The sequence below is a fragment of the Saimiri boliviensis genome, chromosome 3, assembly GCF_048565385.1.
Source record: "Saimiri boliviensis isolate mSaiBol1 chromosome 3, mSaiBol1.pri, whole genome shotgun sequence".
Taxonomy (NCBI): Eukaryota; Metazoa; Chordata; class Mammalia; order Primates; family Cebidae; genus Saimiri; species Saimiri boliviensis.
In genome coordinates, this window is record NC_133451.1 from 35,176,835 (window position 1) to 35,201,961 (window position 25,127).

Consider the following 25,127-nt stretch of genomic DNA (forward strand, 5'->3'; position numbering starts at 1 on the left):
TTCTGTAGCAAAAACTTCACGAACAGTTTTAATTTTTCCTATGCTTAAAATGTATCTACAATAAAATGTCACTTAGCTAAAATACATGGAAAACCAATGACTTTGGTTTTTAGGGAATTCCTTTCCAATTTCAAGGTCTATAGTAAATATTACTGGGTATTAATAGAAAGATTTGGACAACATTCTATAAGACAGCTTAAACAACATGGTCTTGAAAGTTTACTGAATCTACTGTTATACCCGACCGAGCATAGGAAGTCAACACCAAGACAAAAGTATGCCGAATTGCAGGGTTTTTTTGTTGCCAGCGGCCACAGAGGACTCGTGTCTCTCCAACCCGTGGCCCCGAAAGGAGGGTGACAAGACCTTTTTATGCCCACCTTTGGGGGTGAGAGTGTGGGGCGGGGGTGAAGGTGAAGGGATTCAGACATTCTGAGGGTCAGGGGATTCCGTAAGTCACTTCCCGGGCAGGGAGGAGGGTGTGTGTCTTCGGACATCCCGAGGGCTAGAGGACTTGTCACTTCAATTGTTACCTAAGTGGCTTACAGAAGTCAAGATAAGTGTTAGATTGCACATTGTCTAAGTTAAAGTAGAAATAACAGATCTTAGTCACTTATTACAAGCTGCAGGAGCCAGGATGGAATTAGATGGGGATGCTTATTCTGGTTATTACTGGTAAGCAAAGGCTAGCAACCCTGGCAGTTACTGATAAGCGGCTTTACCTTTTTGCATTTTGCCAAGAAAACTAGCAGTTGTATTTACAGAGGCTAAGGCCCACAGTTATTTGTGAGGAGAATGGGGCAGCCTTTACAACTTATTTTTTGAAAATCAGCTTTTTCTTTTATACAATGGTGTTGTTTAGGCTCTAATTCTAGGCCAGCACACTACAAATAGAAAAATAAGGCAAAATAGAAGCAAATTGTTCAGCATGACTACGAGAAGGGATCACAGAAAAAAAAACCCATGACCAAGAACCTCCACCTCACAGTATTTATCATTCTGAATATATCCTGATGACCAGGAGATTGCCAGGTGCTGACTGGCTTAGGCCTGGGTTACTTGGTACGCTGATAGTAACAAGGAACAAAGCAATCAACATATCCATCCATGCTAATGCCAAGGAGTCTCATCTTCTTTAAAGCTCTGGTAACATCATGGTTCACCTCCCTTCTGTATCAATGCATTAGTTAAATTATAACCCTCCATAAAATTACTGTTATCTTACAAAAAAAAAAAAAAATAGGTTAAAGAAACTGTTCTTCACTATGTTAAACTCAATAGAGGTGGCTGCCAAACCTGGATGGTTATCAGAATCACTCTTGAGTTTTCTAAATTTTCAAATCTTAGGCCCAAAGCTGGGGATTCTAATTCAGTAGGTTCCTCAGATAATCCTGACAATCAGATTTCACAATCATTGCTATAAAGCACTGCACAAATGTATGGCACCATGTTTGAAACTATAGAGATTGTTGGTTAATTATCAGAGTTGATCCTCCTCCTCACGATGTTGGATATTTGCTTATCTACGTTTTTCCTAAAAACTGTAAGCATATTGAAAACAGAACTTGCCTCACTTATATTTGTATATGCCTTACTACACCATCTCACATGACATGTGTACACAATGTGCAGTGGACAGATTTAGTCATAATAAGTAAATTCAAGGACAAAAGGATGAATTACTTGAGAAATTTCTTGAGTTTGACCCAGCACTGCAGAGGAGAAGAGTAGAGATTTGAGCACAATGTATCTGAAAGGTCACCTGGAGTCCAATACTGGTTTTGGGAACCAAAGGCTCTGAACACCGCATTTCACCTAGAATAACCCTGTTGATCAATCAGAAGCCCTGCTCTTGCACAATAATCAGGGGATGGCTAGTAAGATAGGGCAATGTTATAGCCAGTGTAAATATTTTAACAACACAAATGCAATATTTCTAACATAATATTTGACATTTGCACAAATTCTATGTAAAATATTTCAAATAAAATTAGAGAACAAGAATAAAGAAATATGTTTAAAAAATCAATATCTCACCCCAGTGTGGTAGCTCCCACCCATAATCCAAGCACTTTGAAAGGCCAAGGCAGGTGGATCACCTGAGGTCAGAATATTATTACATATAATATTTTATATTATATATAATATATTATATGTTTATTTTAAAATCTCCCAAAGTCTGATATGTATAATATGGTAGTAAACTAGATAATTCCAGGTAGATGAGGACAAACGTTAAAAAGTCATTATATGTTTATTTAAAAATGTACCAGAGACATAGAGGGAGAGATCCAAGATGGCTGATCACTAGCAGCTCGGGATTGTAGCTCCCACTGAAAACACAAAGAACGAGAGGACGCCACACCTTCATATGAATTCTTGTTGCTCACGCACCAGGAGATTCCCAGCGGAGGAGCCCCACGGGTCACCAGCACGACTCTTATGACCGGCGAGGCGGTTTTGCCGGTGCCTCAGAGCGTCGGTTCTTGGTGCAGAGTCAGAAAAGCACCATCAATCTTAACGCCGCTGATTTGGTCGGCGCAGTGGGTTGCTCAGATTTCAGTGCTGATAATCAATAAGTTGGATGTCCACTCAGAAACCCAATTACCAAGACGGTAATTATAAAGACTACAGATGGATAAATTTATAACGAAGGGAAGAAAACAGTCAAAAAAGGCTGAGAATACGCAACATCAAAACACCTCTTCCTCAGCAGGGGATCCCAGTTCCTCATCAGCAACGGAACAAGGCTTGATGGAGAACGAGTGTGTTCCAATTACAGAAGCAGGCTTCAAAACGTGGATAATAAGAAACTTCTGTGAATTAAAAGAACTTGTTCTAACACAATCTAAAGAAACTAAGAACTTTGAAAAAAGGTTTGACGAAATGTCAACAAGAATACAAAATTTAGAGAGGAAAATAAGTGAATTGATGGAGCTGAGAAACACAATACGAGAACTTCGTGAAGTATGCACAAGTTTTAAAAGCCGAATTGATCAAGCAGAAGAAAGGATATCAGAGGTCGAAGACCAACTCAATGAAATAAAACAAGAAGACAAGATTAAAGAAAAAAGGATAAAAAGGAACGAGCAACGTCTCCAAGAAATATGGGACTATGTGAAAAGACCTAATCTACGCTTGATAGGTGTACCTGAATGTGACGAAGAGAATGAATCCAAGCTGGAAAATATGCTTCAGGATATTATTCAGGAAAATTTTCCCAACTTAGTAAGGCAGGATAATATTCAACTCCAGGTACTACAGAGAACACCACAAAGATATTCCTCAAGAAGAGCAACTCCAAGGCACATAATCATCAGATTCACCAGGGTTGAAATGAAGGAGAAAATACTAAGGGCAGCCAGAGAGAAAGGTCAGGTTACCCACAAAGGGAAGCCTATCAGACTTACAGCAGATCTCTCAGCAGAAACCCTACAAGCCAGAAGAGAGTGGGGACCAATATTCAACATCCTTAAAGAAAAGAACTTTCAACCAAGAATTTCACATCCAGCCAAACTAAGCTTCATAAGTGAAGGAAAAATAAAGTTTTTTGTGAACAAGCAAGCACTCAGAGAATTCATCACCTTCAGGCCTGCTTTACAAGAGCTTCTGAAAGAACCACTACACATAGAAAGGAACAAACAGTATCAGCCTTTCTAAAAAATACCAAAAAGTGAAGAATATCAATATAATGAAGAATTTACATCAACTAATGGGCAAAATAGCCAGCTAATATTAAGTGACAGTATTAAACTCACATGTATCATTATTAATTCTAAATTTAAATTGACTAAATTCCTCAATTCAAAGACAGGCAATTTGGACAAAAAACTAAAACTCTATGCTGCATCCAGACCCATCTCACATTCAAGGATACACAAAGACTCAAAACAAGGGATGGAGAGAGACTTACCAACCAACCAGAGAGCAAAAATAAATAAATAAAAAGCAGAAGTTACAATTTTTGCCTCTGATAAAATAGTATTTAAAGCAACAAAGATCAAAAGAAGCAAAGAAGGACATTATATAATGATAAAAGAATCAATGCAACAACAAGAAGAGTTAAAGGTCCTAAATATACACGCACCCAATACAGGAATACGCAGACATACAAGACTTATAAAGAGACTCAGACTCCCACACAATAATAGTGGGAGACTTCAACATTAATATTAGACAGATCAATGAGACAGAAAATTAACAACGATATCCAGGACTTGAACTCAGATCTGGAACAAGTAAACATAATTAACATTTATAGAACTCTCCACTTTACACAAAATATACACTCTTATCAGTACCACATCATATCAACTTAGAAGTTTAAACGAAATGTTGGTTGGCTCCTTGTTTGTTACTCTCTTCCCTCATTTTCTTTCATGTCTCCATTATTAAGGACAATTATAGGCATACCCATATTTAGACTGCATTCTAGCCCGGGCAACAAAGCAATACCCCCATTCTCTCTCCCTCTTCCTCTTTCTCTTTCTTCCTCTTCTTTATTCTTTTTCTTATTATTCTTTTTCTAAAAAAAAAAAAAAAAAAAAGACCTCATAGAGCCCCTCAGGTCTGTCATCTGCACTTGGACAGAGCTGATGACAGGTGGGTCTGCCCATGGAGCTGAAGAGTCAGGTGGGAGCTGGGTTGCTGGGAGATGGGTGAAGGCAAGCCCTCAGTCAAGATAGGGGAAAGACAAGACAGTGTCCAGCCCCTTCATCCAGTGAAGTGGAATGGGTGGAAAATCCTGCAAGGAGGGAGGAAAAATCACTGCAGAACTTGAGTCCTTCTCCTGCAGGAACAAAGTGAGGGGTGAGATTTAAAGGAACCCCTTTCTCTGCCTACTGTGAGCAGAAGCATCTTCTTCACACTTTGAGAACCACCCGTTGTCTTCTGGGTACTTGTTCCAGGTCCATCTCTAGACACATAATACCATTGTCTGAAATGCCTGACAGCCCTCTTCCCTGCATCCATATGTCTGTTTCCTGCTGGTTTTTCAAGGCCCGACTCACATAGTTGAGTTCCATGAGGCCTTTCCTCATTTCCCATACCCCAATCTTAATAAAGACCTGCACCTCTTTGTGAAAAAAAAAAATGTACCAGAGACTTCTGGCTGTTGCATAGGATGTAAAAAAAACTGAGAGAAGCATTGCTTACACTCTAACAGCCAGAAATAGCAAGGTATTCTACAAGATGATACAGTTTCCTGAATCCAGTAGAGAGCTGAGGTCACAGGTCTACCAACTAGCCCAAAGTTGAAGGAAAATAGGTACTTTTAAGGAGGGAAATATAAGCCACATACTCTGAGTCACCTGAACGATCACTGATGAAAGATGGGGCATCCAACCGAGTTGTAGGAAGAGTTCAGCTAGATGTAAAGAAAAGTTGCTAAACACGGAGTGTGGAAAAATGTGAGTATATAGAAGCCCTGGGAACTGATAACAGAAGGGGAATTTGTATCTGCATGCAAGCTGTTTGCAGCCCTCCACTGGGTGTTCACAAGAAAGACTGGGGGCAGATGGGAGAAGAGAGCAAGTTTCCTTTGTGGTTCAGGCCTGGAGAAAGAGAGACATCACAACCTGGGAGAAAAACAGAACATTCCACATGGATGCTTCTCCCTCTGGGAGAAAATGTCTATGTCACTGTAGGGAAGGACAGCAAGCCCTACCATACCCAGGTCACAGGTCAGGACCCACTGTAGCTCAAGAAAGGAAAAAGCTCTACATCTTGGTAGGAGCACAAAACCTACTGGGCCAGACCACAAGAGATTTTCTACCACTGAGTGAGAAGGATCATTGCAAGAGCCCTGAGATGCAGTGATACCAGGCGGAATCAGGGCAACAGAAAACCCTGCTGCCCACCATCAGCAGGCTTGCAAGCTCCACCTAACAAGCAATGGCTGTCTTTGACTGGGGAGGAGCAAAACCTTGCAGACAAAGCCTCTCTGAAGGGCAAGAGCATGGGGAAAACTAGAGCTGAGAGTAGAGCAGGAACATGGTGAGAAGCCTTCCAGAAAAAAGCCCCTAAGCACAAGGTGACAGTAGAGGAAAGGGAAGCCAGTAAGGCACCGAAGGTATCACAGCAACAGCTAAACTTACTTCCAGCTCAACTCTTAACTATATGGATTCCACTCTTTTCATGCATTCCCATACACTAAAAGCCTAGCTGAAGAGATATACTCATTTCCGGGTAGAAGTGCTATTTAGTTCAATCTCTGCTGTCTCACACACAATGTTAAACTTCCAGTACAATTATTAAACATACACAGAAGTAAGCAAAATACGTTACACTGTCAATGGACAAAGCAACACATAAAGGTATATTCAGATATGACCCAGCTATTGGAGCTATCTGACCACAATTTCACATGAGCACGATTGATATGTTAAAAGCTCTAGTGGAAAAGTCAAACAATAGGGATGAACAGATGGATAATTCAGTGGAGAGTTGAAAACTATAGGAAGACATCAAGAGAAAATACTGGAAATAAAAGTAGAGAATAGAGATGATGCCTTCTCTGAGCTCGTCAGTGGACTTGACATAGCTGAGAAAAGAATCAATGAACTTGAAGATAGGTTGACAGAATTGCCTAAACTGAAACACAAAGATAAAAAAACAGTGAAAAATGTATTAGAAAATACAAACAGCACATCAAAACTGTGATCTGAACTTGACTACTGAAGTGAGGCTGAAATGAAAAATAAATAAGCTAACATCAACAGAGAGAACTCATCTGGACAGTGTGCAATTCTGATAGGATGTGATGAGAAGATAACTTTAGCTTGGTGGTATTCTTCACAAAACCTATAACCCTGTCTAATCATGAGAAGAAACATTAGACAAACTCCAGTAAAGAAATACTCTAAAAAATGCCTGACCCATACACTCCCAAACTGTCAGGGTCGTCAAAAACAAAGAAAGTCTTAGTCACAGCTAAGAGGAGCCTAGGGAGGCATGATGACTAAATGTAACGTGCATTCTGGATGGGATCCTAGAAAATAAAAAGAATATAAAATACTAGGCTGGTGCAAAAGTAATTGTGGTTTTTGCCATTAAAAGTAATGGCAAAAGTAATGTTTTTTATTAGTTTAATAAAAACTAAGGAATTATAAATAAACTATGGCCTTTAGTTAATAATAATGTATCAGTCCTGAGTCACTAATTATGATAAAGGCACTCTACTGACACCAGATGTTAATAACAGGAAAAACTGAGCATGAGGTATGTGGGACCTCTCTGTAATCGCCTCACAATTTTTCTTTAAGACTAAAACTACTCTAAAATAAAAAGATTATTTAAAAGTCAACAATTTAACTAATTATACCAGTAATATGTGGAAATGGCTAAAAAATTATAAAGATGGTTTGAGAATAAGTGAGATTTGGGAAACACTGAATTAAAACAGTTAAGTGACTACACTATAGCATGCTATTTGCCAGCTTATCTGACAGACAAAATTGTGATCTCTCTGTTCTGGGTCTATTCTCTCACTCAATTCCTTAATGATTCTCTATGCTTCCTTAGCTCAACAGTGTAACTCTCCCTCAGATTGAACACTTCCTGAGGGCAGACCAAATGCCTTTCTTTATTTCTCTTGGGGTCCTGCATGACAATATTAAGAAAGGATATGGAGTGATTTATACACAAATTCAATTAGGATTGAATGGAGATGGAATCTCCCTTGTACATTAAAGAAATAAAACAAACTTACGTCACTTATTTCCTTCAAGTGTTGAGTCATTCCAATTATTATCTTTTCCTTTAGAGTTATTCTAACATGTTGATTACTGATAATTACAAAATTGTCACAGGGATTTTTTCCATGATCACTTCCATCAACTTATATTGAGATCAAGATAAATGAATTCTTGATATCTGCCAACTGTCGGTAAGTCTCCTTAGAGCTGGGAGAGCAAACAGGTGTCATTTTGCTTGCCAGTTTCAATTCCTTGGTAACAACTGCCTGGAAATCTGTCCTGAGGAATCTGAGGCTCTGAGTGCCATGTCCAACCTGTAGGAGAAGGAGGGAGAATGATGAGGGCATGACAGACCATGTGCTACATATCTGGCAAACTCAATTTGAAGACTACTTGACACTGGTATTATCATTCCCACAAAGAACCTCCACGAGCTTGAAAAATGTAATATGGAAATGTATATATACTTCCATATGCAAATTTAAACATTTTCACATGTGGTAGGTGGGGAGGTGGGCAAGGGACCTTCCTGGCCTCTGTCAGTTCCAACCATAAAGAAGGTTAGTCAATTTTCCTATTTGTGAGGTTGCTCTGTTGGGTAGTTTTTCATATATTTTCAGAAAAAGCCTTTTTGAGACTATGTGAATCTCAGTTTTTAGATAAAAATGATGATAAAAAATCATTATTATCATTTAACAGGGAAAAAGAAAATAAATTCAGATGAACATGGGGAAGTAAAAGGTTTCATTTTATAGCTTAGAATTTTATTTATTGGAAGCAGAGAGGCCAAAAGGCAATCTCTCAAATTTTAAAAAAGGCTTCCTAGTTATCCCGATTTCTGGGAAATCTCTGAATCACTTTTGACTTACCATATCTGCCAGTATAAGTCTCCCCAACTGAGTTTATTCCAACTCAGACTGAGTGGGAAGGAATCAATCAATTACCTCCCCATCTCCCCTTATCTGCCATCCTGATTATTCCTGGCTGAGAAAGATGGTACTGTGATTATCAACCAGTTACAACTACTCAAAAGGTTTTCAGAAATTCTACTCATAAGGAGTGTTTCTAGAAGACTAGTAGACAATGCCTTCACTGCATCACTAATCAGCCACATTGAGAAGTAGATAAATATTTCATTAATCTTTGTATCTCAGGGCCTGGGGCAAATAAATTGGATTTCTCCTCCTCCATCTTCATGTTGAGAGCAATTTGACTCTGATATATGCCGTTTTCTTCCTTCATCACATTTGTCTGTTTATCCATTCATCACACTAATCAACAAACATTTTTATTGAACATCTACTATTATCAGGCATACAGAGACAAATAAGTCAGCTTTCGTTCTCAAGAAGATCATACTCTTCTTGAGAATGGGAAAATTCTACGGGAGAGTTGGAGAATTATATGCTCCAAGTGTGAAGGGCTAGAATAGAGATAGGTACAAGTTGGGTTGTGGGTAAAAATGAAGGTAGTGTTGTTTTTTGCATCAAGTAGATCTTGTATATAGAATGAATGTGCATCAATCGCCATAAATCTACCAGGAAGAAAAGGTAGAGAAGGGCCTGCTACAAAGCATGGGCATCAAAGAAGAAAACAGCTCTCTCTCTACTTCAGTTTTCTGAAAATAGATCAGAAGTGCAATTAGTGTCTGCCAAGGTTTCAAGAAAAAAAAAATTGAAGAGCAGAAAAACTAAATGTCAATGCTTTTATGAGAAATGTCATCTCTGGATAAGCTTTTCATACAAATTGGGAGTTAAAGTACAGGGAACTTAAGGCTGACTCCAAAGGGCATTACGATGGAATGATTTCTATCCAATAGAAAGCACCTGGATCGATTCTGAGGCCAAGTAAATAAGAACAGGAGGAAGCCTCTCCCTGAGCCCTGGCAGAAGCATTACTGATGGATTGTGATCCTTGCTTTAGAGAAGGACACCCACTCTATCTTTTGTTAGTTGAAATATCTGTTTTGTTCATTAATCTGACAATTGAACAGACTTGCTTCAAAATGCATCCATCCCTCCCTGGACTCTGCAAGGATACTTTCCTTGGCAGGTTAAAAGTCAGAAGCCTACCTGCAGTGCTATTTGCATCATAAGTGACAGTAACAGATGAAAATGTAAACCTTCCATGCGCCATTTGCAAGCATCAATGGGAAAGCTTCCTTCCATTCATTAGTTTGAAGTCTGGGGCTTCCACAGTGCTCTGTTTGTCAGCCAAACTGGGAAGGTATTTATTTTGCTACATTAGGGCTGTCAATCCAAATAACAGAGTGAGGATTTCTAAGAGAAAAGATGTTCATTTGGGAATACAGTATTCGAATAGGAATATGGATCTCATATTATACTATGTGCATATCCAAGGAGGTAAAGGAAGACAAAAGTTTTTAAAAGAAAATAAAGAGGAAGATTAGATAATTGTTTTTAAATAATTATCTTTGACTAAAAAAATCAGTAACAAGAGTGACTGATGCCAGTTCAAGGTCAAACACACAGTTACTGAACAGATGTACTTGCAGAAGTATTTTCTTTGTGTAAGGTTGAGATGGCCTTTGTGCAAGGTTGTGGGTTTCGTAGAGTTTTTTTCATTACCAGTCACACGTATGTGAGAACCCTCTCTCCATGGCCTCCCTTGACTCTATTTTTCAGGGTTTTCTTAATATTAGTGATGTCATCTTGATTTCACCGACTTTCACATTTCCTCCTTTTGATCAAGATCTTTCTCCAAAAGCATCACTGATCAGTAATCCTGTAGATAGAGTTTGATGTGTCCCCATGCTAGGCTGGATCTATCTTAGTTGCTGGTCTTGTCCCATATCACAGGGAGTGATTGATGATAAGGAATTAGTGTTAAGATTCTTTCAGTCACATTTGAGCAACAAGGGAAGCTTGAAGAAAATGACTAGAGTCCATAATTAAGTTCAATTTTTGTTGTTCCAGTTTCTTTAGCTATCATTTTAACATGCTGGGCCAGCATTATTTTTTTTTAGGACCCTTGCAGCTGCAAAAACTTAACGAGTGATAGACACAAAGTTTCAAAAGCAAAAATAGGAAGTAAAATTAATAGTAATATGACAATTGTAGTTTACATAATGGTATTGAGCCATGAACCTAGGCTTAAAGACAAACAACTCATTCAAATGACCAAAAGGAATTAGGTAACCATGTGGTCTGTTGACTTATTTTGTGTTTCTGGGTCTCCACTTTCCCAGAGGAAATTATTCAAGTATAGCTTGTAGTATTGCAATAGCATGACCATTTTCTTATTTAACGAATGGATATTAAAGGACTTTTTTTAAGATTACATTACCAGAAGAAGCTATTGACTATGAAATTTCAGTTACACCATTATTCTGCAAGTGAAAAGGTAGCATTAAGGGAGGTAAAATCTCATTATAATATGAATTCTTGTTCCATCATCTTGGGAAAGCTGTCTACAGCATGAAAACATTAATTATTGGTTTGTAATTTCAATGTATGGGATTATGACATCAGGCAGTTTTATAAATTTTTATGTGGTCCATATATCAGGCATGAGGTTTGTTCTTTACATTCTATTAGTTTCAGCTCATGGGGCTTTAGAAACAGGACAGATTTTGAATATTGAAGGAAATAAGGAGAATTTAAGATCTAGTTCAATAGTCAAGTTCTGGGACCTGCTAGGAAGTGACAATTTTTATTCATTCATTGTATGGCTGGGATCTTTTGAAGCCAGGGATTTTATGCACATTCTTACATATGACTTTTAGTCAAAGCCTTGGTCATATAAACAATATTTCCAGTTGTATCCTGCTTATAAAGCAGATTTTTACTGAGTTTTATAAATAAAATTAAGAAAACTCATAAGTAATTTCTGAATTTTTAAGAAATCAGGTAGAGATAAAAAAATGCCTCTCCTTTTGTTCATAAAAGTATACTTTTATGTGTGTACCTATGCAACAATCTTGCATGTTCTTCACATGTACCCCAAAACCTAAAATGCAATTTTTAGAAAAAGTATACTTTAAAAACTTGTCTTTTTAATGAATCTTTTGACCTCCTATGCTGTTTTCTGAATGGGGGTGTAAAGCACAGTCATGTCATATTAAAGCTTACTTCAAACTCAGTAGTCTCTGGGTTATTGGTCTTTGATCTACCAAAGATAATCCTCGCAGGAAAGTTTCTGCCAGAGGAAACCTCTCCATGAATCAAAATCTGGTGGTTTTAACTCGTATCTGTGTTGTTAACATCACACCACATATGCTCTCTCATTCTTGCTCTTCTTAAAAGGTACAGAGATCACTGGCACAAACACCTATGCGGCAGATAATATACACGAGGAAAGCAGATCCAGGTCAGGATGGGCCCTAGCACTTCAGAAATCTACTCCCCATCTACAGTAGGCAGTCACTCCTTGGCTTCAGCCAATTGCTGCCACAAGAAGCGTGAACAGTGTTTATAGGTAAGGCAGAGATACAGATTTCTGTTCACATAGAGATCTCTCAATTTAAAAAAAAAATGTTGGCAAGTAAGTCAAACTGTTTGTATTGGAGATGGCATATTGGGAGGATAAGGAGTCATCCAACTGAATTAGGGTGTTTATGATGGGGGAGAAATAACAGGTAATGGCTGAAGGATCAGGGCAGCTTCCGGAGAACCTTAATTGTTACACTTCAGGAGCTTACTATAGAGTCTTTTAGGTCTGAGTGAGCAGCAAACGATTTAAGCAAGAACAGTCCACAGTTAGAATGGTATTTTAAAAAGATCAGTCGGCAGCTGAAGGGGCAGAGCTGAGAATTGAGCGGTGAATTAAAAGTCTGTCATTAAGCTATAGGGTAAAGGCAAAATGACCAAGGCCTATTTACTTTGTTCTTTCTCCTACCAGATTGTGAACCCCAAGACAGCAAGGCCCTGTCTTGTTCATTGCTGTATTTCCAGGAGTAAGCAGAAAGCCTCCTCAATGTTTGCTGAGAGAATAAATGAAGCAGAGGAGGTGAAGGAGGGAGGCATTTGCAGGACTGCATCTGAGAATCAACTACCTTGAGAGGAGCAGAATGTCGGTAATGGTAAGAACAGCCATAGGAGTGGCGAGACTATTTCTTTCCCTGAAGCTTCCCCTATAAGCCTTGGAAGGAGCCTTGAATAAGGTCCATTATTCAATGTTGAAATAATAGACACAGGTTTTTAAAAAGGCCTTTGCACATTTGATTCCTGGTCCTTCATGTGGCTTCTTCAGTCCACCAAATGAGAAAATAGTAAGTACCTTAAAGAACTAAAAGGAGGATTAAGCAAAAATTTAGGGATGATCAACTTCTGTTCTTCCCTAGGTACAGTATTCCCAAAGCACACAGAAAAGGGGGATTTACTTGGGTTTCTGATCCACCCTTTAGGGACAGGGTGAGAACTGATGACCCTTGGAGTCTCTGAGCTTGGCCCTGGAGAGTTCCCATCCTAAGAAGACAGGGTAACAAATCTCCATCTCACTCATAAAAGTATATTTTACCAAATTGCAAAACTACATAGCTTATGAGAGAAAATTTTCTTAAATCCAGAAAACAAAACATTTAAGTAAAGAACCAACAACATTTTAAATAAAAGTCATAAAAATTATTTGTATTAATTATTTAATTGTATGTAATTAATATTTGTTTGATTTATCTTAATTAGCAGTTTTATGAACCTACCAGTTTCTTTATTATAGTCTTGGAAATTTATATTTAGCCTCTTCATCTTAATCTTATACAAAATATGTATTCAAGAGTGTTAGAGTTTTCCCATGAAAAGCAGTTTTGGACTATAGCTGATTACAAATGCTTTTAAAGAAGAATTTAATAACTGGATAACAAAAACTTAAAATGGCCATGGTTAAAATCTGATGAACATTCCCAATTGACAAAGAAGCTTGACTGTTTCTAGTACATGCAGCATGTAACAACCAGAATCATTACTGACAGTGTCATGTTAGTACCATCTAACTTTATAAATTTCATATAATTTTTAGAATAGTCACATTAGTAACATAAAAATATAACTATAGAAAAGATTTAATATAATCAAAATTATGATTGATAAGATTAAATTTTTATAATTTTTTTATTTTAGATAGTTTATATTAATAACCTACCTATAGATGTAACTGAACACAATATCTAGTATCACATATATTTTGCAAATGCCTTTTATGCAATTTGCTGAATAAATCTAATTGTTTAATATCTATACAAGATGAAGTACACATTTCTTGATTCTCTTCAGGAGTCCAACTGCAAAACTCCAAAGTTAATGTTAGGTCAAAAAGTTCAAAACACTTGATCAAAACAGAATTACAAATCATTGCTAAATAATTATTATGTATTTAACCAGAGTAATAATGAAAATAATTCAAAAGTGATATAGAAATACCTATGGATGTAAAAACTTTAACCCTTTGAAAACTCAGTTTTCCAAAGTAATAAAAAATCTAATAAAGACAAACCAGAAATTATTTTGAGAAAACAAAATATTTTTGTATGGCTAGTTACCTAAAAGATAAAGGAAAACCTCCTGTAGCATGATTGCTTCTCTTCAGGGAAGCCCAGTTTGATAAACTGGAAATCAAACCTGATAAAAAGGTGCTTGAATTTGATCAGATATAGGAAGAATGTATCTGGGATTATAAGTGTACATGACATTATAGAGAAACATAAACAAGAAAACTCGTACCTTCAGCAGGGGAAAACATGGATCCTATTAACAGTATAAGAAGTTACCTGGTTATGTGAAACAACTCAGACACATAAACAAAAGCCAAGAGTATGGAATCATGTTACATTGAAGGAAAATATTATTTTTCCATATATTCAAGATATCAATTGAATGTCAGGTCACTACGACATATAGAATTAAGAAAAATACACTTAGAGAACTTGATGGCAAGGTTGAAGTATAGAGTTAATCACCCTACCCAAGCAAAAAGATATGCTTTTTCAAGGGAGAAAACCCAGAAGGCAACGATGAATGACCCGCAAATCACATGCAATGAGGTAATCAAAACTTGAGCTCCTGAGATATAAATCTGAGTGTTTCAAAGACTAACAGGTTCCAGAATCAAAAATCAAAACCTCTAGCAAGTATACTGAGTAAATCCATGTTTTAAGAAAAATCTTCTTCTAAAATAGGAGACCACAATTTTTGTTTTTTTATTCATGTATTTTTAATATCAAAGTTCAATCTTTAGAAAGACTATCACAAATAATACCCTTTTAATTATAGTCAATCACACACAAAATCCCTTTGATAAATTCTCTTTTCATGAATCTTATCACAGCTTTACTCAGATAATTCATGACAAACTTGTAGTTTCTGCTGTGTCTTGTATTTCTTAAATAATCAGTCATTTTACTTTAGGATAAAAATTCACCATATGAGATTCTTTCTCATACAAAATTACTCTTTTCAACTTTTCTTAACCTAAAATACATCTTCATATTCATAACTTTCTTCTCATCTCTGTTTACTTACTGGATTCTATCTTGTTTCTATTTTTTTATTCATATTTTGAAGCAATCTTGAAATAACCTCCAAATTAATCAAAATTATTTTTCTTAATAATATATTAATAATTTTAATAATAATTTTTTTTTTTTGAGACGGAGTTTCGCTCTTGTTACCCAGGCTGGAGTGCAATGGCGCGATCTCGGCTCACCGCAACCTCCTCTTCCTGGGTTCAGGCAATTCTCCTGCCTCAGCCTCCTGAGTAGCTGGGATTACAGGCACACGCCACCATGCCCAGCTGATTTTTTGTATTTTTAGTAGAGACGGGGTTTCACCATGTTGACCAGGATGGTCTCGATCTCTCGACCTCGTGATCCACCCACCTTGGCCTCCCAAAGTGCTGGGATTACAGGCTTGAGCCACCGCGCCCGACTTAATAATATTTTTAATTAAAATCACATCTTACATATTTTGGGACACACTTTTTAGGCAGAATTATACATTAATTTAAAATTTTAACTCTTAGTAGCCTTAAATTTTAGTGAAAACTAAACTAGAAGGCAAAATTGTGAATTAACTGTAACATATCAGTGTTTTATTAACAACTATCTTATCACTTTTAGAAACATGTTTTCCTATAACATAATTTTTAATCCTAATTGGAAATGACTCTGTCAACAGATTTTAAAAAGGCAGATAAAAGAGAGAGAGAAATCAGAAGACTCTGCATGTTAATTCTATAGTTTCAGGTTTCTCTAGTAATGACCATTTGAGTTCTGAATTTTCCTAGATGTAATTTTTCTATGAGTTTAACATGTACACAAAAACAGACCTTAATATGCAGTTGGCTAGACTCCCAGAAAACCTGGCATGTCAATATTTGAGAATCCCATTCTACTTCTTAATAATCTCCCAGGAGCAAAGAAAAATCCTATAAATGCAATCAGGAAATGTCAGGAGTTTAAACTTGTGTTTTAGATGGCTGCAACCACCCTGGTGGCTTTTGTTAGCTATCTTACACCCACCACCTTGAATGCTTATTTTTGCTCTCAAGTTTTCATAAATAAGAAAGAAGAGTCAAACCAAATCAAAAGAAACCAAGATAAAACTGTTCACAAAATATTAACATAGGTGTGCAGATCAGATGAATTATTAAACTTGGTGATCAAATCGGATAAGATGCACTTCGCAGACAGAATGTATATTCTGTAGAAATCATAAATACTCAATCCAAAAAGATAAAGTGTGTTTATAGCAGAAAGGACTTAAGAGAAAAGACAATAAATCTTTTACTATCCCAAGAGGAATGTACGGTCCTTTATTAAGGTGGCCTTATCCAAACCAGGTCCCATATAAAGCCACTGCCAAAGGGAGGGAGGCTCAACCTGAGAGAAGATTCACCAGGGCAGAAAAGCCTGGCCATTCAAGTGGAGAGCTCAAAGGGCCCGAGTGGGTACTGCACACAGGTTCCAAGCAGCACAGATTCTTTCCAAGTGATACTTTTCAGATCCCAGTTCTGTCACCAAAGGTATAAATCTAAATAAACAGAGAGAAGCTCTCTAATGGAAAAAATGCATATTTGGGAACTGAGCTTTGCAATGGGAATACACATACAGTTTATACATGCTTATTCCCATTTCAATGCTCTATTTCCAAATAAATATCTTTTTGATTAAGAGCCTCTCTCTGCTTGTTAAGTTGACAAGATGGTAGAGCCAGCAGATAAGTTAAAATTTTGGGTATCTTCATAATTAAAGAAAATGTCAGAAGAAAATATGAATGAGGTAGAGGCCTCTTTTGAAGAGATGTGCATTTTTTTCAGTGGAGATGATTTTGTTTATTTATTTAATTATTTATAAGTATTTTTTTCATCAGATAAATTATTGAATACCATTAAACTTAGGGTCAGATACAATGCTAAAATTTTGACTTCAAGGACTTATGGAAGCTTATTTCCTCCAGAATCTTTCATTCAGCATACACTATCTGAACATTATGTGCCATATACTCTGCTAGTTTCTGAGGACATATCAGTAAACAAAACCAGACATGGCCAAGTCTCGGCTCTCATGTTTTTTGAGTTTTCATTTTAATTATTCACAGAATACTTATAAAATATATTAGGTTCTCTGTGGCCTGAGGCTGGGGAAGCAGACTACGTAGCTCCAGGAGAGTACATTGTTCTAGCTGTAGAATCAGGGAAAGAAAGGGAACGGAGATTCCTTTCACGGGGAAGGAGTCACAGTTAATACTTGTCTTGGAAATAAAGATTGTGAAATAAACTCTTTAATCTGATATATATTTGCCACATCAGTGTATTGTGCTGAAACATGGATTAGGATCAATGAAAAATAAATTTTGAAAAGTATCATTATAGATATAAAACTGATGAAAAATCTTAAAGAAACAGTAATAATTATTCTTTCTTGTTTTTATTTAGTACTCTTTTTATCAGTACATGGTTTTCAGGATACTTTGATTTTCACATGGAAATGACATGAAACAGAACAAGAGTCAGAAAGAGAACAGAAGAGTGTCACGGCTGTGGTTTGTGATATGAAACCTTCTCTCCATCAGGCTATCTTGGCCTCTGACATATGACATCCCTAAAAATCTGACCAGAGTGGTTTCTTTGATCTTACACCTGCTAATCGAGGCTAGAGATTAAAAAAATAATAAATATTTTTTTCCCATTCTGTTGGTTGCCGATTCACCCATCTGACAAAGGGCTGATATCCAGAATTTACAAAGAAGTAAAACAGGTTTAAAAGGAAAAAAAAAAAAAAAAAAAAAAAACAAGCCCATTCAAAAGTGGGCAAAGAATATGAACAGATACTTTACAAAAGAAGACATACACGAGGCCAAAAAAATAAGAAAAAATGCTCATCATCACTGGTAATCAGAGAAATGCAAATCAAAACTACATTGAGATACCATCTCATGCCAGTTAGAATGGCGATCATTAAAAAATCTGGAGACAACAGATGCTGGAGAGGATGTGGAGAAATAGGAACACTTTTACACTGTTGGTGGGAGTGTAAATTAGTTCAACCATTGTGGAAGACAGTGTGGCGATTCCTCAAGGACCTAGAAGTAGAATTTCCATTTGACCCAGCAAACCCATTACTGGGTATATATCCAAAGGATTATAAATCGTTCTACCATAAGGACACGTGCACACTAATGTTCTTTGCAGCACTGTTTATACAAAAGCAAAGACCTGGAACCAACCCAATTGCCCATCAATGATAGACTGGACAGGGAAAATGTGGCACATATACACCATGGAATACTATGCAGCCATCAAAAACGATGAGTTCGTATCCTTTGTAGGGACATGGATGAACCTGGAAACCATCATTCTCAGCAAACTGACACAAGAACAGAAAATCAAACACCGCATGTTCTCACTCATAGGCGGGTGTTGAACAATGAGAACACATGGACACAGGGAGGGGAGCATCACACACTGGGGTCTGTTGCGGGGAAATAGGGGAGGGACAGTGGGGGGTGGGGAGTTGGGGAGAGATAGCATGGGGAGAAATGCCAGACAGAGGTGATGGGGAAGAAGGCAGCAAATCACACTGCCATGTGTGTACCTATGCAACAATCTTGCATGTTTTTCACATGTACCTCAAAACTGAAAATGCAATAAAATAAAATAAAATAAAATAAAAGTAAAAATAATAATAAACAAATGAATACCTTTAAGTAGAGGCAATACCAAAAAACTTGAATGAGAAAAATGAAGAAAAAAATTATACAAAACTGAGGCTGGATTTTATAGCTTTTCCTGTTTTATTTGTTTGTTTGTTTGTTTGTTTTGTTTTGTTTTAATATAAGAAATGGCAGTTTGGTGTGAGATGGCTGAAATAGAAATTTATTATTTGGGTTATAAAGGAGAAAATTCTAAGTAAGAAGAGAAGTCAGTCCAATCACTCTCCTAACTGACCCACAAACATTTCACATACAGAACTGGCCTGTTGCACATGGTAATGAGTTCTGCCTGGAATATACTGTTCTCTTCACGCTTCTAAACAAATGATGTGGTTCTCAAGTCACTTCTTGGGCTTTTTCAACTCACAGTGATCTCTGAACTGACTGTAGAACTCGCCTCTATTACCCTTTTCTGTTTAGCTGTATGCTTCTTGTGCGTGTGTGTGTGTGTGTGTGTGTGTGTGTGTGTGTGTGTGTTTTGACTATTCATTTGTTATTACTTAGCTCTTGCTGGCACACATTATCTCATTTTTTCCTTACTTCAATAATAAACTTTTTGAAATCAGGGATATCCCTCTCTCATATTTCTATATTATTTAAATGAACTAGACAGAGAATCAATGCTTGAAACACTTCACAACCTTCGGTAACTCCAACTACTCTCTATATTTGGAACAAGTGGCTTTAGAAGCCAGCTGGAGCCATCAGCAACCTTGCAGATCACATCTGAACCTCATATATCTTTTGTCCAATTTTGTTTACGAATAATTTCTGAATCTTCACAATAAATATTTAACCATTAAATAAATGAACAAGTAAATCGTGTCCCATCTGGCGGTCTTCTTGTGGCTCCAATGATATAGAATATCTTAGATACTTGAGATGAGAAAAATCTTTGAAGAACTTTTATTTAGTCAGAAGTTTCAACAAGGATGTAAGGTAATATCTCCAACCTCATGTATCAAATACATGAGATGCTGTAACATAGACTTTACTCAAGATAATGTCTTGTCAGTCTTCCTGCCTTCTTCAGCTTCTCACTCTTGTTTTATCCATATCTTTAACTGAGAGGAGTATATCCACAACAACGTTTTTTATTACTTCCAAGACTATACTGCAAGACCATCGTACTCCAGCTTTACTCCTACCTAGCTTAGAGTACTTTGTTCTTAAGCCTTGATATTGTAGTTATCAGAAAATTTTAATAACAGCAATTAAGAATTTGGCTAGTTCAAAACAGAAGTAACATGAACACTGGCTTTCTTTGAAGTTTCAGAAGGTCCATGAGCTTGATATGTTTTAGAATAATCATTATGTATATAAATGACATGTGCCTTGGGAAGAAAAATGCTCTGAGCTTTCTAATTATTTAATCACTATGTACACTGGTATTTAATATTTTAGCTTACTGGGATAAAAAATATTTGTACTTTTACTATCAAACATAAAAGTGTTGGAAAAAATAATAAAACATAATAATTATTAACATATGTTGAATATTCACATTTTCTAATTACATGTACTATCTCTGTTGTCAATTCTCTTTAAAAACCCAATGAAATTGTACTATTTTTATCATCATTAAACAGATAAGGATTGAGATATAGGAAAGAAGCAACTTGATCAAAATCACATTGACAAAGTCAAAATTCATACCCAGACTTTCTAATTCTGAAACTTACGCTCCAAGTTCTGATAGCAGGAGTGATTTCATCTGGCCCACATAACTGATAAATTATCAGGAATTTTGTGAGCCATTTGATGTTAAATTTGTTGCTTGAAATTGGCCATGGTGGGTGTGGTAGCCAAAATCATGGTCCTCATGAACAAAGTTATGCATGTTTGAATCCCTGGAACTTGTAAAGACATTGCTTTACATGGTGGAAGTGACTTTGTAGATGTGATTAAGGTTAAGGATCCTAATGGAAACAGGGGAGAGTCCCCAGCTCCCAGTTTCGAAGAAGAATGGGGAAAGGGGTCCTGAAGGCACGGTGTACTTACCGTTCGAATAAGTATGGTAGACCCAAAGAGTTTTGCAGGAGAGCGATATATTAGCCAGAGAGAGAAAAAGAGAGAGAGAGAGAGACAGCTCCCACGCTGCTGTGGGAGGGGATCCCAGACCAGGCCATCGGTTCAGGTAAGCAGCAGCTGACTTTTAACTCTGGAGTTATTCCCTCCCCATTCATGTTCTCGTGCAGTGAGAGGAGTTCTTTCAAACTTCCTCTGGAGTGATTGATCTTTGACTCTGATACTGGATTGGCTACTTGGTACATAGCCCTGAGTTATAGAGCCCCCCTCTAACAGAGCTTTAGGGATTTGGAGAACAAAGGATCCCCACCTGGCTTTCCCTACCTCGCTCATGGTAGGGGAAACCCACACAAATAACTTTACATTTGAAACCCTTCTGGTTTCTGGATGGAGGCGTGGAGCCAGGAAACTCCTGCCTTTGAAACCAGCCCCGTGCGGACCCAGGAAGAGAAGTTTAAAACGGTCCCTCGTTAAGATGGGGAGAGTAGCCTGGATTACCCAGCTGGACTCAATAAAATCACATGATACTTAGAAGTGAAGATCTTGTCCCACCTGTGATCAGACAAAAGGATGTGAAAACAGAAGTAAGGTTAGAGAGACGCAGCATGAGAAGGAAATTGTTACGGCAGCAATAGAAAACTAAAGAGCTTAGTGGGAGTATTTACTCCAAAAAAAAATGAGCAAATGTTGTAAATTCGATGTTTTTTCCTGGAGTTACAGTTTATAAACACGTACCAGGACATCACTGTTTTTAACCATTATATTATGTTGTATCCTCTTAAATAAATGAGAAAGTACATGCATGAAAAGGTTAAAGAAGTTCTCCAAAGGACAGAATAGAGATTTAATTGTCTTTATAAAAATATTTGTTATAATTAATATATAAACATGCTTTAAATCTTTTCAATAACAAGGACGTTTAATCAGTTCTAGATATTTGGTCATCAGTAGAGGTAGGCAGAAATCAACAACAAAACTCCAAAACTACCATTCTCTCACAGATCTGAAGCTCTAATGGAACAAAACACAAAATTACCCCTAGGCACAGAATGTTAATCTGGGGATGGGGAGGTAGAGATTTTCATAGAAATGTGTGTGCCATTTTGGAAAAGTCCTTAGCCAAAGAAGACAGTTTGAGGTCCCTCTTTTTAGCCTCCTAGTCTTTCATTGCTCGCCTTTTTTTTCTCATGCTACCCCTCCTCTTCTTTTGTTTCTTCCCTTTCATGTACCCTTTTATGTAACTAAGTCTTATCTAGAAAGGTATGTTTAAAGTTCCTGGCAAATAAGGAGAAGGTTCAAATAGAGTCACTATTGAAGTCGGTACATAAAGATTCATCAGCAGAACCACAAAACAAACACAGGATATGGGGGGAGGGGGGGCACTTAGAAACTGACAGTACTAAGTTCCTGTACTCCGAAGGAAGGGCCATGTACAGAACTATGCTCGTGGAGAGTCACAGCTCTGTCACAAGAGACAGAGCACCAAAGCACCAAAGCACCAAAGCAATGAGGAAGTGAGAAAAAACACCACAACACAGTATCTCACTCCTTCTGCCTTTTGATCTCCCGCTAGTGCTTTTCACTAGCCATCTCAGCTAGAAGCCAGCCAGGAAGGGAACCCGGGTGATTCAGTCTGCTGTGGTCAACACCTGGGGCATAGAGGTCAGAAGAAAGGAGGCAAATACAATAGAGAGTTGTCGGCACAAAAGTAGTTTAAGTTGCAAATGGACTCACTGCATTATCTGCACGTTAATAAAGGGATATACCTGTTTGTGGTTTAAATATATAACCTCCTAATAGTGAAATTTAAGGTAATGTTAAAAAGCATTTTTGGCTGCTGAAGACTTCCGCTTGACCCTCAGATCACTACTTTCTGTGTTACTAGAATTTGCTGCTGCATTCAGTCATTCACAAACTTCTAAGCCAGTTCCATTTGCTAATTTACCAAGTTAACGTATTTCAGGGAAAAACACTAGAGTTTAAGAAAATAATCAAATATAGGAGATGAGGAAGCCCAGATGTTCCAACTAGACTATCTTTTATTCTCTCATTTATTAGTGTTTATTCATGTAAAATAAAATCTCATGGGTTACAGAATGGATCTATGGAACCCTCTGGGTGAAAGGAAGCCTTTCAGCCCGTGGGCATTGTCCTTCCATGGGGAGGCTTAGGGAGGTTAGCCACTGATATATTTGGAACAAAGAAAAATGAGCTTTTGTATCATGTACACACTTAACCAGTAGATGTCATGCAAAGTCCTATGCATGTGTTTCTCTGCTTATTGTTGTCAGTGGAAGAACAGTGTTTGAAATTCAGGGGGAAAAAATTCTCCTAGGATTCTAACACCAAGATCTCTCTCCTTTGTCTTTGAGAAGTAGCAAGTTTAATAAAAATAATTTTATATTTTTATACAATTGGGAGAAGAGAAGCCAAGTAATCAGATATTGCCAGGTTTGTATTTTATTCTTAAACATAAAATCCTATCATTATTCTCCACTGGATCTTTGCACTGTACTGTATAATATTAGCACTGTTTTAAAATGCGTGGAGGACAGGATACATTTAGAGTGACTTCCACTGACATTGATTTTGTTCCTTTGATAAATGATCTGGATTTTTTTAAAAAAACTAAGTCATAAAGGTTTATGATTCAGTGCCCTAGACTGAAGAAATGCTATTATTCACCACCAAATCTGCATATTGAAGACAAAAAGATTTGTTTTCCCACTTACACAAAAAAGGAGAGCCACACACTAGTCTCACACTGCTCACACCTTACTAGAATATTTTGTCATTTCATACTACATTGCTATGAGTATTTTGTCATATGAACGTCCACTGTGTTCATTCTATATAAACAAAACCCCTGCAGATCTATTAACTCCATTTTCCTCTTTATTGTCAGCTGTATCACTTACACCCTTCTCTACCATCCTATACATTTTACTGATTTGCTACTATATTTCTTCTCTAAATGTCTAACAATTTGTTAGACATCACTGGGCTAAGTGCTGGGTTTTATGGTGCTCTATTGGCCATCTCCTATTTAGAAAAAATACAATATATTACTATAATCTAATATATGGGATTCTCTTTTTTTCAAGCTAATGCAAGACACACTATTTATATCCAGCAGACGAATAAACCAATTAGGAGAAAACAAATGACCCAAGCTAAGCAGGCAGTGGTTGTTAATGGCAAATGTTTAGGATGTTACATGTTAGTATTTTTCTTATATGTAGCCAGAACTTCAGAGTTACAGACCATAAGACACTTCCCTGCCCTTTGTTCAGTTTCTTCACCACACAATGAGATGTTTCTTTTAGGTCAGGGATTTTCAAATGAAGCTGAACTTCAGAATCAACTGGACACCTTAGAAACACAGATTTTCAGTGCTCACTTGAGACTTACGGGACCATATTTTCTCTCTATGAACAGAGCTAAGGATCACGTGATTCTGCCGCTGTTTTCTGCTTGCTGGTGGTTGGGACTCTGCAAACTATATTTTTCTATTGCAGATGATTTTATAAGTTCTTCCAATAGAATTGACTAAAGGGAGACTGGAGTGCAGAAGGAAGAATAGATTTCTTCCTATTCTGTTCCCGACAGCATCACTCTAAAAGGATCCTTTCACCCTGGAAAAAATAGATGATCCTTGTTTTCAGGCACTTTCTGAACCAGTCACATTCTAACTCTTCAGAGTCCAGGACTCAGAATCCTCATATCCCATTCAATTCCCTGAGCACCAGTACACACAGGAAGGGGTCTGTGTCAGTCTGCTCTGACTGCCATAATAAAATGTTGCAGGCTGGGTCTGTGATATTCTTTTCACCCCACAGTTCTTGAGGCAGAAGTTTCAAGATCAAAGTTTCTCCTGAGGAGTCTCTCCTTGGTTTGCAGACAGCCACCTTCTGGCTGTGTCTTTACATGGCTTTTCTCTGTGTGCACACATCCCTGGTGTCTCTTCCTCTTCTTGTAAGGACATCAGCCATACTGCATTAGGGCCCTCAACTCTTACCATTCTTTTTTTTTTTTTTTTTTTTTTTGTGAAATGGAGTCTTGCTCTGTCACCCAGGCTGGAGTACAGTAGCATGATCTCAGCTCACTGCAACCTCTACCTCCTGGGTTCTTGCAACTCTCCTGCCTCAGCCTGCCAAGGAGCTGGGACCACAGCTGCACACCACCACGCCTGGCTAATTTTTTTTAATTTTAGTAGAGATGGGGTTTCACTGTGTTGCCC